The sequence below is a fragment of the Vigna umbellata genome, chromosome 8 (genome assembly GCF_029865625.1).
Source record: "Vigna umbellata cultivar VRB3 chromosome 8, Vumbellata_1.0, whole genome shotgun sequence".
NCBI lineage: Eukaryota > Viridiplantae > Streptophyta > Magnoliopsida > Fabales > Fabaceae > Vigna > Vigna umbellata.
This window is the reverse complement of record NC_142172.1, coordinates 22545866-22562081: the sequence shown is the minus strand read 5'-3', so window position 1 is coordinate 22562081 and position 16216 is coordinate 22545866. Positions and strand designations below refer to the sequence as shown.

At 36.8% G+C, this 16216-nt stretch overlaps 1 pseudogene; it reads right to left on the bottom strand.

Annotated features, from left to right (window-relative positions):
- Positions 1-7825: 7825 nt before the first annotated feature.
- LOC148194279 (uncharacterized) lies at positions 7826-8488 on the bottom strand (annotated as a pseudogene).
- Between the last annotated feature and the right edge of the window lie 7728 nt (positions 8489-16216).

Genomic DNA, 16216 nt, shown 5'->3' with positions numbered 1-16216 from the left:
CTCCTGCGCTATCTTACACACAAAAATTCTATAGAACTCATCAAACACCACAACAAAAGATATAATGTTATGAGCCTTAATATCAAATTGGGCTCTCCTATTTTCCTCAACAATCCAATTAAAATAAGGTTTTTCTACTTCTACACCATCATCAATACTTTTAGGAATATAAGGACCATTTTGAACGGCTTCCCAGATGCCTCTGTCAACAGACCCATGAAAATTTTCATTCTGACTTTACAGAATACATAGTTATCACTAGTAAAAAGTAGTGGTCTGTTGATGGAAGCACCCTCAGCATATACTTGGTTTTGACCGGCCATTTTCAAAAACATTGAAGAACTATGAAAGCAAGCTCCGATACCAATTGTAGGTATCAGCGTCTCGCACAACGAAATGTTTTTAAGAGTGAAAACCGTGTCACAGTCAAGAGCCAAGATGAAATGGTTCTTTTTAAAATATTGAATTTCTTTAAAGACTTTTATCAAACAATTTGAATTCTAAAGAGATAGAGTTAAAGAAAATCAACACAAGGAATTTTATCATGGTTTGAATCAAAAGATTCTACGTCCAGTCGTTAATCACTATAAATAGTGATTAACTTTTTCACTAAAAATATCTTGTTACAATTACAATAAGATGAATAAAAAGATAAGAACAAAAAACACCTTCCTTCAACAAACGAGCAAAAGAACCTACTTAATCAACTTGAAGAGAATCGCTTTGACCTTAGACACACTAAGCACAAGCTTCTCCTATTCACAAGACTTTATTTGAGAAACTCTAACGCTTGAAAACTTCCTCAGAACCTATTTGTATTCTCAAGTGGCTTAGATGTTTTTCTAAGAGGTTTGGAAAAGAATATATATAGCCGAGAGGTCTAAAACTGAAAAGATAACTCCCAACTGCCAGTGATAGTCGATTAGCGTAAGTGATAATCGATTATTCATGTCCGTTATGGGGTTTTCAAAATGTGATAATCGATTATCCTGAGAAATAATCGATTATTTGCGCAACTTGGGCAGTACTGACTCAGACTGAAATAATCGATTATTCTGAGCAATAATCGATTATTTGGGCGAGCAATGCTTTTTCAAATGAGCTTGTGATAATCAATTATTCTACCAAATAATCGATTATCTGCGCAAAGTTTCTAAAGACAGGAAAACTTCTAAGTTCTTACATCAACAAAGTTATTCCTATTACAATTGATTCTACATAAATGCTTTTAAATAAATAAAACATGAGTTCTTCAAGTTCTTCTTCTTGTAGCATCATCAAAACTGTAATATCTTCAAGACACCAATGCTCCTCATTAGTAACAACAATATCCACTTTTTTTTTTGTTTATGCTATGATATAAATATGAATATTTGTGATTATCTACGCTTAATTCTGCTCTGATACATATAAGTTATTATCTACGCTCTAATAAATATGATCTAATAAATATGATCTAATAAATATTTGTACACAAAGTTAGTTATGTGTTTATGATCTAATAAATATGTTTTGGATAAAAGAGTTATGTTTTTCTTTGATGCATACATTATGCAAAAGTGTGTTATTTACTCTGATACATACTATTGATCTTGAATGAAATGTTAATTGTGTGATGCTCTAACACCACAAATAATTTAATTTGATGATATGTTCATTTGCTTTGAGAAATATCTAATAAGCATGTTTCGCTTTGATACTTCTCTACTCTACTTTACATCACACTTTAATATAATTGTATAATATTTACTCCTTAAAGCTCTTATGTAAATATTAACATACAAATGCTTTAAAAATAGTAAAAAGAAAAATAGTTATTCTTGAAAACTTCATATTTGTTCAAATAACTTTTACAAAATATACTCATTCTTTGATACAATGTTTTGGAAATCTTTTTAACAATATTTCGTTTATCATGTATATTTGTTAAAAATAAAAAGAGGGAGATTGTTAAGACAAGATTGTTTAGAGAATAGACGGTTTAAGCAACTAAGGTTTGGAAGTTTAACAAAAAGCATTAAATGAAATGTTATTATGTATGAAAAATTGTTTTAAAGAAATAAGGTCTAAGAACGAAGTATTTTGTAAAGCTTATGAATAACGTTTTCTAGAGTGAATTGTCTGATGAACTAAGTTAGGAACACCGTCTAAGATAATGAAGTGTTTCTCTTTAAATAGACTATATTAATAACAAGCTAGCGTTTTATGAACAAGAAAGTTTGTCTCTTTTATAACACTAAATCTGAAAGAAAGTTTTGTTCAATAAAAGTGTTATCTCAAGCAAAGTGTCTTAAGAATGCACCGTCTAAAGCATGACAGCTAAACGCTACTTTCACAAATAGCCTTTAAAGAAGCATATAATATTTATACCATCTAATGATGCTTTACCAAACAGTGCATTTATGAATGACATGACAAATGATAACAAGTTTTGAACATGCAATACAGTCTAACTCTTACGAACGTTCAAAATATATCCTCTCCTTAAGACTTATTATCGGTATGTTTTGTTCATAACACTTTTTGTGTTGTAAATTATGAAGAGAACTAAAACACTTGTCTAGGCGTGTTGTCTAGGATTTAGACCAAACATGTTTAGAATACTTGAGACCAAAAGTTGTTATAATACTTGAGACCAGAAGTGGTAAAAATACTTGTAAACAAGGAGTGGTTAAACTCAGACTAGTCGTGTTGAGTAGGGAACCATAAGTGGTGTAAATACTTCTTGTAAACTTAGGAAGGGAAAACTTGTGTAATATTGTCAAAGTTAGTGGAACTGCTTAAGAGTTCTTAATGGAGAATTGGACATAGCTTAGGTTGAATGAACCAGTACAAAATTTGTGGTTTATTACATTATTGTTTAAAACATTTTCCATTTACACATCTCATTAAAATCAACGTCTAATCATCTTACAATTTATATATATGCTTTACAAATCTTTAGGCACTGCTTTTGTGAAAGGATTTCTTAAACACTATTCAGCAAAAGACAACGGGAAACACTATAGGGGGTGGTGGGGGTGAATAATGTCTTTAAAATCTTTTCCAAATGGTGTTTGATAGATTTTCAAAAGGTTTATAATTAAATGGTATGTTTATACGATGATGTTTCAAATGAGCTTTATTAAAATGTTTGAAGAAGTAAAGCAATAAAACATAGATTTTATACTGGTTTACTCAACCTCAACTACGTCTAGTTCTCCTTAAGAACTCTTAAGGGGTTTCAGTAATCTTTAACGAGATTACATGAGTTTTACCTCTCTAGGTTTACAAGTATTCTCACCACTCTTGGTTCACATTGTCCACACGACTAATATGAGTTTAATCACTTCTAGTTTACAAGTATTCTAACTACTTATGGTCTCAATTATTCTAACCAGTAATGGTCTCAAGTATTCCAACCATTTATGGTCTAAACCTTAGACAACATGTTAGGTTTCTGTAATCGAAAATCTAATTCCCTTCTCTCGCGAATCACAATAAGAACACAAAACACAGAAGAATGAATGAAATGTATTGATTTATTTGCACATTAAAGTATCGAAAGTCAATGTACAAGTACGGATGTAAGTATGGACGTAAGTATGAGTAACTACGGGAGCCTAATCCCCCTCCTCAGGCCAATGCCCTGACTATACGAGTAAAATATAACCTAATCCCCACAGACTGACGATTATTCTATTTATAATAGGTTCTCTCCACCCAAAACCGTTAATATAGTTATGCTTTCCATTGTTCAACCGACCGTCTCTTGTTCAATCAAACGACTACTTCACCCTCTCCCTCAACCGTTCGACATTCTCCTTATGGTCTAACTTCCTGTGGCCGCTCGGTCCCTGCTGCTCCCCCTACATGTGATTGATCGGTCCCTTCCCCGTCGCCCTTAGCCTTTCGTTTCTTTCTTCTCTGATAAACTTTCCAGCTCCTATCATTACCCTTTGCCTGAAAATTAACCTTTTCCCCAAGGTTAAACTCTGGAAATTGATGTATTGCCACCGAGTCCTCCCAAGTGGCCCCATCAACTCCACCTTCCTTCCACTCAATCAATATTTGTTCAACCAGATCCTCGCCCTATTGCTTCTGTCTTCGGCCCAATACACATAGTGGCCAAAATGAGGGACCCTCTGCCTACAAGCCCTCTGGTAACTCCTTTTCCACCCTTTTTGTACCTACCACCATCTTTAATTGCGACACGTGGAATACAGGGTGTATCCTTGCTGTGTGTGGTAATAGCAGCCTGTAAGCCACATGTCCCACTTGCTGCACCACCTTAAATGGCCCGAAATACCTGGCCGAAAGCTTTAGATGTAGCCTTACCGCCATAGAAGATTGCCTATGGGGCCTGATCTTCAAGTAGACCCAGTCATCAACCTTGATCTCTGCTGGTTTCCTCTTGCGATTAGCATGTTTGGCCATCAAATCTTGCGCTCTCATCAAATGAAACCGGAGCTACTGCAACGCCTCATCCTTAGTTTGTAATTCCTACGCCACGACCTCCACTATTGTTTCTCCTGGAATAAACCTTGACAATGTTGGGGCGGCTCTTCCATACACAGTCTCAAATGATGTACACCTAGCTACCCTCTGATAACTGGTATTGTACTAGTATTCCGCCCAGGGGAGAATAGAACACCAACTCCTTGGCTGCTCAGAACAGAAACATCTCAATTATCCTTCTAGAACCCTGTTTAAGACCCCCGTTTGACCATCCGACTCCGAATGATATGTTGTACTCATCTGGAGTTGGGTGCCTTGTATTTTGAACAACTCCTTCCAAAACAGGCTCAAAAATAGAGGGTCTCTATCACTTACAATCTACATCAGCACCCCATGCAACCTCACCACTTCCTTCACGAAGATTTCGGCCACTATGCGAGCTTTGTAGGGGTGTTTCAAGGGAATAAAATGCCCGTACTTACTCAATCGATCTACCATAACCAGCACAACATTATGGCCCTCCGATTTGGGAAGCTTTACTATGAAATCCATACTAATCTCTTCCCAAATTGCTTGGGGAATCGGTAAGGGATGCAACAATCCTTGAGGTGAGGAGGCTAGATATTTGTGTTGCTGGCATATTAGACAGTGGGCCACAAAGTCTGTAACCGTCTTCTTCATCCCTACCTAGTATAACGATTAGGCCACCCGACGGTACGTTCGATATACTCCAGAATGACCCCTAGTAGCAGACGTATGGAACTCAGCTAATATTTTAGGTATCCATGCTAACTTTGCTGAGATAACCAATCTACCCTTATAGTGGAGCCTGCCTCTTTCCATGGTATAAGCGAAATTAGACTCTGAATCCTCCTTCAAGTTTTCCATTATCTTCCTCAATTGTTCTTCCTCCTCTAGTTTCCCCAAGACCTCTTGAAAATCCTACCAATATGGCTGGGCCATTATTCGCAACTCCTTCTCCTCCTCTGCTTCTTCCTCCTTCCTGGATAAGGCGTCTGTCACCCGGTTTGCCGCCCCTGCCTTATACATTATTTCGAAATCGTATCCAAGAAGTTCAGCTATCCAATTCTGTTGGTTCTGCGTAGTAATCTTCTGCTCCGACAGATATTTCAGACTCCTCTAGTCTGTATGTACCACAAACTTCTGTCCAAGGAGATAGGGTCTCCAATGCTAGATAGCCAACACCAAGGCCATGAGCTCCTTCTCATAAATGGACTTGCTTAGTGTTCTTTCTGATAACGCCTTGCTAAAAAAAGCAATGAGCCTTTTGTTCTAGGTGAGAACAGCCCCCACTCCACCATCGGAAGCATCACACTCAATATGCAACTGTTAAGTAAAATCAGGCAAGGCCAAAATTGGTACAATAGTCACCGTTGTCTTCAATTGCTCCATGGTTGTCCTGGCTGTTTCTGTCCATCTGAAATTTCCCTTCTTCAACAGGTTAGTCAATGGACATGCAATCTTCCCATAGTTTCGTACAAATCTTCTATAGTAGTACCCTGTCAAGCCTAGAAATCCTCTCAAGGCTTTAAGGGTTCTGGGTTCAGGCCATCCCCTCACAGCTTCCACCTTATCCGAATCCATTTCTACTCCCTTCTCAGAAATGCTATGTCCCAAATACTTTATATGCACTTTGCCAAATTCACTCTTCTTTCTATTTTCCACCCATCCATGTTGCCTCAAGGTGCTCAAAACTCGCCCCACATGCTCCCTATGTTCTTCCCAATTCCTGTTGTAGACTAGTATATCATCAAAGAAAACTAGTACAAATCTCCTCAGATATGGCTTGAACAAGTTATTCATAGCACTCTGAAATGTGGCTGGGGCATTAGTAAGGCCGAATGGCATCACAAGGAACTCATAGTGTCCTTGATGCGTCCGGAAGGCTGTCTTTTGGATGTCCTCATCTCCCATTTTAATCTGGTGGTAACCCGCCTTTAAATCCACCTTTGAAAAGTATTTTGCCCCCCTTAGTTCATCCAGAAGCTCCTCTATGACCGGTATGGGAAACTTGTCAGGAATGGTGGCTCTATTAAGAGCCCTATAATCTATACAAAATCTCCAACTTCCATCCTTTTTCTTGACTAGAATAATCGGGCTTGAATAAGGGCTTGTGCTAGGCCGTATTATTCCTGTCTTAAGCATCTCCTCCACCTGTTTTTCAATTTCTCCTTTCATCATATGTGGATATCTATAGGGTCTTACATTAATGGGACCTTCTCCTTCTTTCAATGGTATTTTATGCACCATTTCCCTACCTGGGGTAGTCCTCTAGGCACTTGGAACACCACTTTATATTGTTCCAGTATGCTCTCTAATTCTTCTCCTTGTGTTATTGTCAATCCTTGAGTTAATTCTATGGTTTCTTTTCCCTCCATACGTCCTAAGCTCCATACTACTATCACCTCTTCTATTTCTGTCATTTTGAACAAGGCTTCTAGCCCACCACTTCTTTGGCCAATGTGGGATCCCCCTGGATTGTTACCTGCTTCCCTCCTTGCCTAAAGACCATAACTAGTCTTCCCTAGTTAGTAGTCACTTCTCCATATTTCGCCAACTAATCTACTCCCAATATCACGTCTACCCCTCCTAACTCGAACAGGTAAAATTGTTCCTCTATCTCCACTTCTCTTATCTCCAGTATTACATTCCTGCAAAGCCCCTGGGTCCTTTTCTTCTGCCCATCTCCCAAGCTCACCTTATACTAACTGGTTTCCTCCACCTCTAAGGCCAACTCCTCTACCAACCTCTGAGATATGAAGTTGTGGCTGGCGCCACTATCAATCAGAAGTAGCATCAGCCTCCCCTTTATCTTCCCCTGAAGCTTCATCGTCCTAGATTGAGTTAATTCTCCTGTAGAGAAAGCCAAAAGTTCCATCTGCCGTTGTTCCACCTCATCCTCCGTTCCTCCCTCCTCTTCGACCTCATCTTCGCCCAATATAGCCACCCTCAGGCTTCGTTTAGGGCATCTATGGCTAGGGCCGAAAGGCCCGCCACAAAGAAAATAGTGATCCTCCTCTCGTCGCTTTAGATACTCCTGGTAAGGTAGGTTTCTCACCCCTTTTCCCCTGTTATCACTTCCTCCTGCCGCCCTTGTCTTGCCCGCCACTCCCCCAGGTGCTCCCTCTCTTTTTATCGAGCCAACACTCTCGGTTCCTCCTGACCTACCCATTCCGCTCTGGTTAGGTTCTATTCGGCCCACCATCCCTCCTCTAACTATGCCGCGTCCCCACGATGATGGGTTCTTACTTCCGCTCCAACCTCCCGTCTTATTACTCCAGCGAGCTTCTTCGACATCTCTAGCAATGCGCATGGCCGTCATCAATTCGCTAGGGTCTAGTATTCGAACCTGATCTCTAATCTCCCCCTATAACCCCGCAAGGAAATACCCTAACAACTGCTCCTCCGGTAACCTACTCGTTTGGCCCACCAGTACCTTAAATTCTTGAACGAATTCGTCCACAGTGCCAGTTTGCTTGGTCGTCGCCAGCCGCTCGAAAATAGTACCCCTGTTTCGTCCCCCGAATCGCATGACCAACGCGTCCTTAAATCCTTCCCACGATTGGTTTCTCGCCTTCGTCCTCCAGAACCGAAACCATTACCCCGCACTCCCTTCCATACTAATGTAAGCCAAGCGAATCTTCTCTTCCTCCGAAACGCCTTGTAATTCAAAGAATTTCTTTGCACGATTGATCTAGTTGAGCGGATCAAGTCCTTCGAAAAAGGGCAACTCTACCCGTTTTCGCCACCTGCCATTACCTTCGCCACGCTCCCCCTCTCTTCCTCCCATCTCGTCGTCCCGCCTCGTCCCTCGATTGTTGTTTACTGACGCTTGACTACCGTCCGACCACGCCTCCTGGTCACGTGCCCTTGCTCCAATAATTCGCATGACCTCTTGCAAGTCTTGCCGAATCGCCGTCGTATCTTGGCGCCGCGCTGCGTTTTTCGCCTTTATTCCGTCGATTGCTATCTCCATGTTTTCCAATTGGTTGTCCACTAAATTCAATCTTCCATCGAATCTACCCTCCATTGCTCTTTTCTCCCTCAATTAGATCCGGTAGGTCGGACCAATTGTTAGGTTTCTGTAATCGAAAACCTAATTCCATTCTCTCGTGAATCACAACAAGAACACAAAACACAGAAGAATGAATGAAACGTATTGATTTATTTGCACATTAACAATATCGAAAGTCAATGTACAAGTATGGATGTAAGTATGGACGTAAGTATGGGTAACTATGGGAGCCTAATCCCCCTCCTCAGGCCAATGCCCTGACTATACGAGTAAAATATAACCTAATCCCCACAGACTGACGATTATTCTATTTATAATAGGTTCTCTCCACTCAAACCGTTAATACAATTATGCTTTCCATTGTTCAACCGACCGTCTCTTGTTCAACCGAACGACTACTTCACCCTCTCCCTCAACCGTTCGGCATTCTCCTTATGCTCTAACTTCCTGTGGCCGCTCGGTCCTTGCTGCTCCCCCTGCATTTGACTGCTCGGTACTTGCTGCTCCCCCTGCATGTAACCGATTGGTCCCTTCCCCGTCGCCCTTAGCCTTTCGTTTCCTTCTTCTCTCATAAACTTTCCAGCTCCTATGACACATGATAACGGTTGAAAATACCGTTATCTGTGATGTAATTTTAATACTAAATGCACCCTTTTCTGCTTAGAAACTTGCTTGGAATCATGTTTTTTTGTTAAGTTGTGTGAATAAGAGAGTCAAGGTTGAATTTGATGATTTTATGACTAATTCCCTTTGTTTTGATAGAAAATGAGTTAATATGGAAAGCAGGGATAAAGTGCTAAGGAGATAGAGCTTAGAAAGGTCCAGAAAAAGCACCAGAGGGAAAGAAGCTCGAGGCTTGGGTGCCCTTTTTGAGGCTTAAGTGCAGGAAGTGTCGCTCACCGCCCGGGCGCCCCTTTTTGGGGCGCTTGAGCGCCGGATGAAGAAAGCTTGGGCGTACTCTGGAAGGCTTAAGCGCAAGAAGAGCCGCTCACCGCCCGGGTGCCCCTTTTAGGGGCGCTTGAGCGCCGGATGTAGAAGGCTTGGGCGACCTCTACAAGGCTTAAGGGTGGAAAACCACCGCTCGCCGCCCAGGCGCCCTAAGTGGGGTGCTTGAGCGCCGACGACTCAGGCTTGGGCTTTGTTTCTATTCTACTTCTATTCTATTCAAAGGACCCTAGCATCCTAGGTTTGGCAGCTCTAGCTGGAGCAACACAACAAGGTGGATCTGGAGGCGAGAGCTTCCTCTTCTACTTTTAGGGTTTCACTATCTCATGTTTTTCCATTATTCATCTAGTTTCTCCATGTCTATGGGGAACTAAACTCTATTTGTTGTTGGAGAATGATGTAACCTTGTGAACTCTCATGTATTTGAATGGATTCTTAATCATATATGCTTTTTTCATTAATTGTTAGGGAATTCATCTGTTTCAATGGTTTCTCTATTTAACTCATTTAGTAGCATGATTTATGAATTGCATGAGTGTCAGGAGGTTCCTTACAATTCAGGTTCTTGTTGAATTCTCTCAAGGGTAATATTTCTCAGGGATGAGGGTATGAGTACTTGGTCGTCTTAAGCTCTTGATCTTCAGACTTAATTTTCTAGGAACGCTAGGAATTGCACGAACTAGGAATTAAGCAGGCTTATTGTGCCGAGGGATCAGGTTCTAAGTAATTTAGTGAGTGACGTTAACATTAATGTAAAAAGAAGAATTCTTATATATATGAGAGTAAACTTGGTGAAATCAAACCCTAACAACATAATCATCTCATTTTATAAACAACCTCCGTTCATCGTTGTGTTCTGTGCTATTGATCAATTGCATTCATATTTAATTTTCTGTCTTTGCATTTGAAACCAATGATCTCTTTTTATTGAAGTCTTAATTAATCGAGTTATCACACAACTTTTTAGTGTCGAGAGTCTTCTGAGATACGATACTTGATCTTACCATTTTATATTACTTGTGCGATTTGGTACACTTGCCAATCCATCAACACAACACGTCTAGACAAATGTTTTAATTCTCTTCAGAATTTACAACACAAAAAGTGTTATGAGGAAAATGTTGAGATTGGTATTGCGCAGCGAAACGTTTTAAAGAGCGTAATAAACGGTCAATAACCAAAAGGGAGGGGTGAATTGGTTCTTTTAAAAATATGATTTCCTTTCGCAACTTTTATCAAACAGTTTATAAGCTAGAGCTATAGGGATAAAGAAAATCACACAAGAAATTTTATCCTGGCAAATTCTATGTTCAGTCGTTAATCACTATAAAGAGTGATTAACCTTTTTCACTATAAATAAGTTTCAAAATACAATAAAATAATACACAAATTAAGAACAGAAACTGGACTATACTAAATGCTATGAGAAGAGTCTAACATTTTAAACGCAATGTATAAATAATACTTTTGTCAGTTGTGTAGTCTCTCTTTATTTGTGCATATCCTTCAAGGACAAATATTTTATTCAAATGTTTTGTGCTAATGAAGTTGAGAAATACAAAAGACATTTTAGGAATGTTTCTTCAAGCTTTCAACTGTAAACACTGTACTTGATATGTTTTTGGCATCGTTTCTAGTTTTTCTAGTTTTTTCCTCAACATTGAAATTTCCATGTTTTTGTTCTCTAGCACTTTAATTACATCTTTTTTATCTATCTTTCCCTCCTTGGCTTTTGCTTCTAATTGTAAGCATTGCTCTTCACACGTTTTTTTCATTGTTTCTAGTTTCTGCTTCAATGTTGATAATATTTACTCAATGGTTTTGCTTGTCGTGACAGAACAAATGCGGCCACTTTTACTGGTGTGTGACAGATACTGAAAGGAAGTAAGGGCATTGAGCCTACAATTTTGAAATCTGAGAAGGGATTAGTATCTTTGTCGATACTTTTTTAAAGGCCAATGCATCTGAGTTTGGCCTTTTTATTTGACGCGTTAGATACAATTCTGACATGTTGATATATATCATGTTTTTTTCTTTTGGTTTTAAGCTCCCATATTAGCAACTGTACTTAATAAATTATTCATTTTTTATATACAAATATTTAGTTATTACTTTTCTTGTCACTATGTTGGGTGGATTAGTGTGGCGTTAATTGGAAGAAAATATAAGCCAACGAAACACTGTATTTAATGGAACTAACTAAACTGAAAAAAAAAATGGTAATGAAGGTCATTTAATAATGTATTACATATAACCTGAGTGACTTTCAATGATGTTAACTTTTCAATACACAAGAACCGTTTGGATGCAAGAGCTTCAAGGACTCTGATTATTGAGTGATATTTTTCTTCACGGGCCTTAAAAATATTGTTTTGCTGAAGGTAAAAAGGAACATAGTAGGGTGAAAAAGACAACTGAGAAAAAAAACAAAGGCTAACCAGTTTTCTCTTCCAATGATGAAAATCTTTTATCAGAACTAGACTTCAGATTTTGCATTTTCAGTTTTCTTAAGCAAGTAGGAGTATAATTAATGTAGTTTGATGATTTTAAAGTTGTGTGCATAGTTACTTTGATGTTAGATAGTGTTAAAAGTTGATTTTAGAACTAGTGTAGTTTTATTATCTCATTTTCATTAGTCTAGAACTATAATTTTAGGTACATTGGTGGATTCTGATTTCTTTGTCATTTTTTTTAGATAGTGCAGATTTTGATAGTCCTTTAGCATTTAAAACTTGCATAGATACTTGTAATACAATTTTAATTTTAGGTTTAGTACAGTTTGTGGTTTTTGCCTAGTTTTAGCTACTTTAGGATGCATTTCTAGGTTCTATTAGGTGAAATTTTGCAGTTCTTTGTAATTGTAGTAGTTACCACCTTTTCTAGCATTCTTTTACCATTTAGAAATTGTTTAGAAAGTGAGTTTTCCTTTTAGGTAGCCTAGGTATTAAATTTTAGTCATTGTAGCATAGTGTTAGCCTATTCTGGTGCTTTTTCTTTGGTTCTAACTAATAAGATTTTGAAATTGTTGCTGTTTGCGAGTTTCTACCCGGTTTCCATTTTTGTTTTACCACTCAAGTTGTCTAGATAGTTAGTTGATAGTTTCAAACAGTGCAGTTTTCATATTTAGCACTTTTAGCCATTTCTAGTTACTAGTTTTAGGTTCTAGGTATTCATATTTTGAATTTTAGGTAGTTTTTGAAATGGAGTTTTCTTAGCTAAATTTTATCATTTTAAACTTGTTAGGATAGTTGCTTTACAGATTCTTAGGCTAGTGTAGTACAATTTGCAAATTTTAGCTATTCTAGTATAATTGTTTAAGTAGTGATTTTTAGAAATCTAATCAAAAGTAAGCTTTTCAATCAACTTTTTGTTATTTTTAGTCAATTAGGACTTGTGTAGATGGATTTAGTTGTTGTCTACGGTGTTATTTACAGATTATACACATTCACTCATTCATCATGGTCAATTTTGTGATGTGCATGTATGTGAAAAATCTGGTTTGAGTAGAGAATTCTAGCTGATTTGTCTGATTTGTGCATTTCTTTCATTGATGAGTTGGTAGTTAACATGCTTAGACATTTTTGTGCACCAGTTTTCCTTTGCTTTATAACCAGAATCAATGCTTGCTTGACCAACCATGGACTTTGATTTTAACTTAAATGAGTCCCTTGGAGGTGGATTATGTTGGACTAAACTACAAACATCCTTTGATGACTTTAACCTGCTTTGCTGTTTTGAGCTTTTCTTTCCAAGGGTTAAATCTGCATAAATCTGATTTAGGGAAGATTACGTTCTGGATCAATGTGCATAATGCTCTTGTGATGCATGTAATATTCACACTCATATGACTATGATTTTTATTTACTAATTTGATTGCATTCTTCCTTTGTTCTTAATTATTTTTATGAATATATATATATATATATATATATATATATATATATATATATATATATATATATATGGGGTTTGTTAACGCGCGTACGCCTGTTTTTCAGTTGGTACATTTTAGCAATGTGTACCGGGTTTTAGTAGACAAAAATATCCTTATCTATGATGGATTCTAAGTTTTAAGGTTAAGGGTATTTTAATAATTTTCATTCTCAAAACTAAAAAAAAAAAAAAGAAACCCCCCAAACCCTTACTCACCTCTCTCATTCCTCTCAACCCTTTCTCTTTCCTCTTTCTGACTCCAATCTTTTCTCTGTCATCCCTACTGTAGCCCCAATAGAAAAAATCAGAAACACTTGCTTTTAAAAAAATTGTCTTTGTAAAGAGTTGAGTCATTGGCATATTCATCTTCAAGGCAAAGGTTCATTCAAGATCTCTTCAATTTCACCATCTTCACTAACCTCTCTAATTTCATCATCTGTATTTGTTGAATCATCATCTCTAAAAAAACCCTCCAGGCCAATTACCAATTCTTTCGGATGTCATTATGCTTGTGAAAATTAGATAAAATTATATACGACAAAAATTATAAAATGAAAACTCATTATAAAGTCATTTTTTGTAAGAAATTGTTTAACAACTGAGTATTTCTGATTTTTTTCCAGGCCAATTACCAATTCCTTTGATGTCATTATGCTTGTGAAAATTAGATAAGACAAAAATTATAAAACAAAAACTCATTATAAAATCATTTTTTTTGTAAGAAATTGTTTAACAGTGAGTATTTCTGATTTTTTCCAGGTCAATTACCAATTCCTTTATGCTTGTAAAAATTGGATAAAATTAGATAAGACAAAAATTATAAGATGAAAACTCATTATAAAATCATTTTTTTGTAAGATTGTTTAACGACAAGTGTTTCTGATTTTTTCAATTGGGGCTACAGTAGGGATGACAGAGAAAAGATTGGAGTGAGAAAGAGGAAAGAGAAAGGATTGAGAGGAATGAGAGAGATGAGTAAGGGTTTGGGGTTTCTTTTTTTTTTTAGTTTTGAGAATGAAAATTATTAAAATACCCTTAACCTTAAAACTTAGAATCCATGATATATAAGGATATTTTTGTCTACTAAAACCCGGTACACATTGCTAAAATGTACCAACTGAAAAACAGGCGTACGCGCGTTAGCAAACCCCATATATATATATATATATATATATATATATATATATATATATATATATAGTGTGCATGTCTATTTCGGATTATTATTACTCTGTTGCAGTATTTTTTCCAAAAGGTCTTCATCGAAAGAGGTTCTTGATTGAGAATACTGAAAATAGTCTTTAGATTTCAATTGCAGAACTTTTCTGGGATGAAGCAGCACAATATTTCCAGACATCCAATGACTTTATTTATGACCAACATCAATATCTGGTTCACGCCATTGATTTATGTTGTTCTTAAGTTCACTGCTGTTGGAATTCGTTTGGTTCTGAGAACAAAATAATACACTTTTATTTTTTTATTCTAATGATGAAAATACCTTATTAGAAATAGACTTCAGATTTCTCTCTTGTTTTACTAATTCATTTTTATTGTTTTTTTAATTTGCAGTTGTGGACTTTTATTACAATCTCTTCAAAGTTGAGGTGGGATAATATTATTTTAGAAAATAAAATTACTAGATTAGGAATTATTATTATATTGTATCTTAATATCTATATAAGCTAATATTATATTAACTAATCATGATACATCAAGAAAATATGGACAAAAAATAGATGTTTGTTAGTCGATTATCAAAGAACATGAGAAAAGAACATGAGGATGGGGTGAAAGAGTTTTCTAGATTTGCAATTGAGCATGTAAAAAATCCATAGTAAAATCATTTGTTCTTGGTTGAACGGTTGTCATTCAAGGGTAGTGAACACGTTAGTAAGAAGAGTATTTAGTATTCAATGAAATTGATAAAACTTTCATGTTGGGCCAAACATGGTGAAAATAGAAAAAATTATATAGATCATGATTTTCATGATAGAACAAGTTATGCACCAAAAGAGATTGACACAACATATGAATTACATGAAGCTGAGGAGGTTGCAAACGTTATCGAAGGGGATATGCGAGATTGTCCTCAGATGTTTAATAGGTTGGCAATGTATGCAAAGACACCATTGTATAATGGTTGTACTAGTTTCACAAAACTATCAACAGTGTTAAAAATTATTCAATTTGAAAGCAGGAAATGGATGGTCTAATAGAAGCTTTACTGAATTACTATAACTTTTAAAAGATATGCTACCACAAGATAATGTGCTTTTTGGTCAAATGTATGATGCTAAAAAAATGTTAAGCTCTATTGGGAAGAGCTACCAAAAGATTCATGCTTGCCCAAATGATAGCATTCTTTTTTGAAATGAGTATGCACCATTGGATAAATGCCTTAAATGTAGGTTTATGTATCGTAATGAACAAGATGCAAAGAATTTAAGATGACATGTAGAGGAAAGGATATGTGACGAAAAGCTTCAATATCCTACAAATTATCCTCAATGGGCAAACCATGATTCCCCTAATTTGGTTAAGAACCAATAAACCTACGTCTTGCTTTGTCTACTGATGGAGTAAATTTACATGGTATGCAAAGCAACTCACATAACATGTGGCCTATGGTTATGATTATATATAACCTACCTTTATGGCTATGCATGTAAAGGAAGTCCATGATGTTATCCATGTTATTTAGGTCCAAAATAGCCTGGGAATGACAGAGACATATACTTGGCACCTCTTATTGAAGACTTAGAAGGTTGTCATTCAACGGTTAAATATATTGTTATCTGTGATGCCATTTTGATACTAAATAAACCCTTTTTGACTTAGAAGCTTGCTTGAACTCATGTTTTT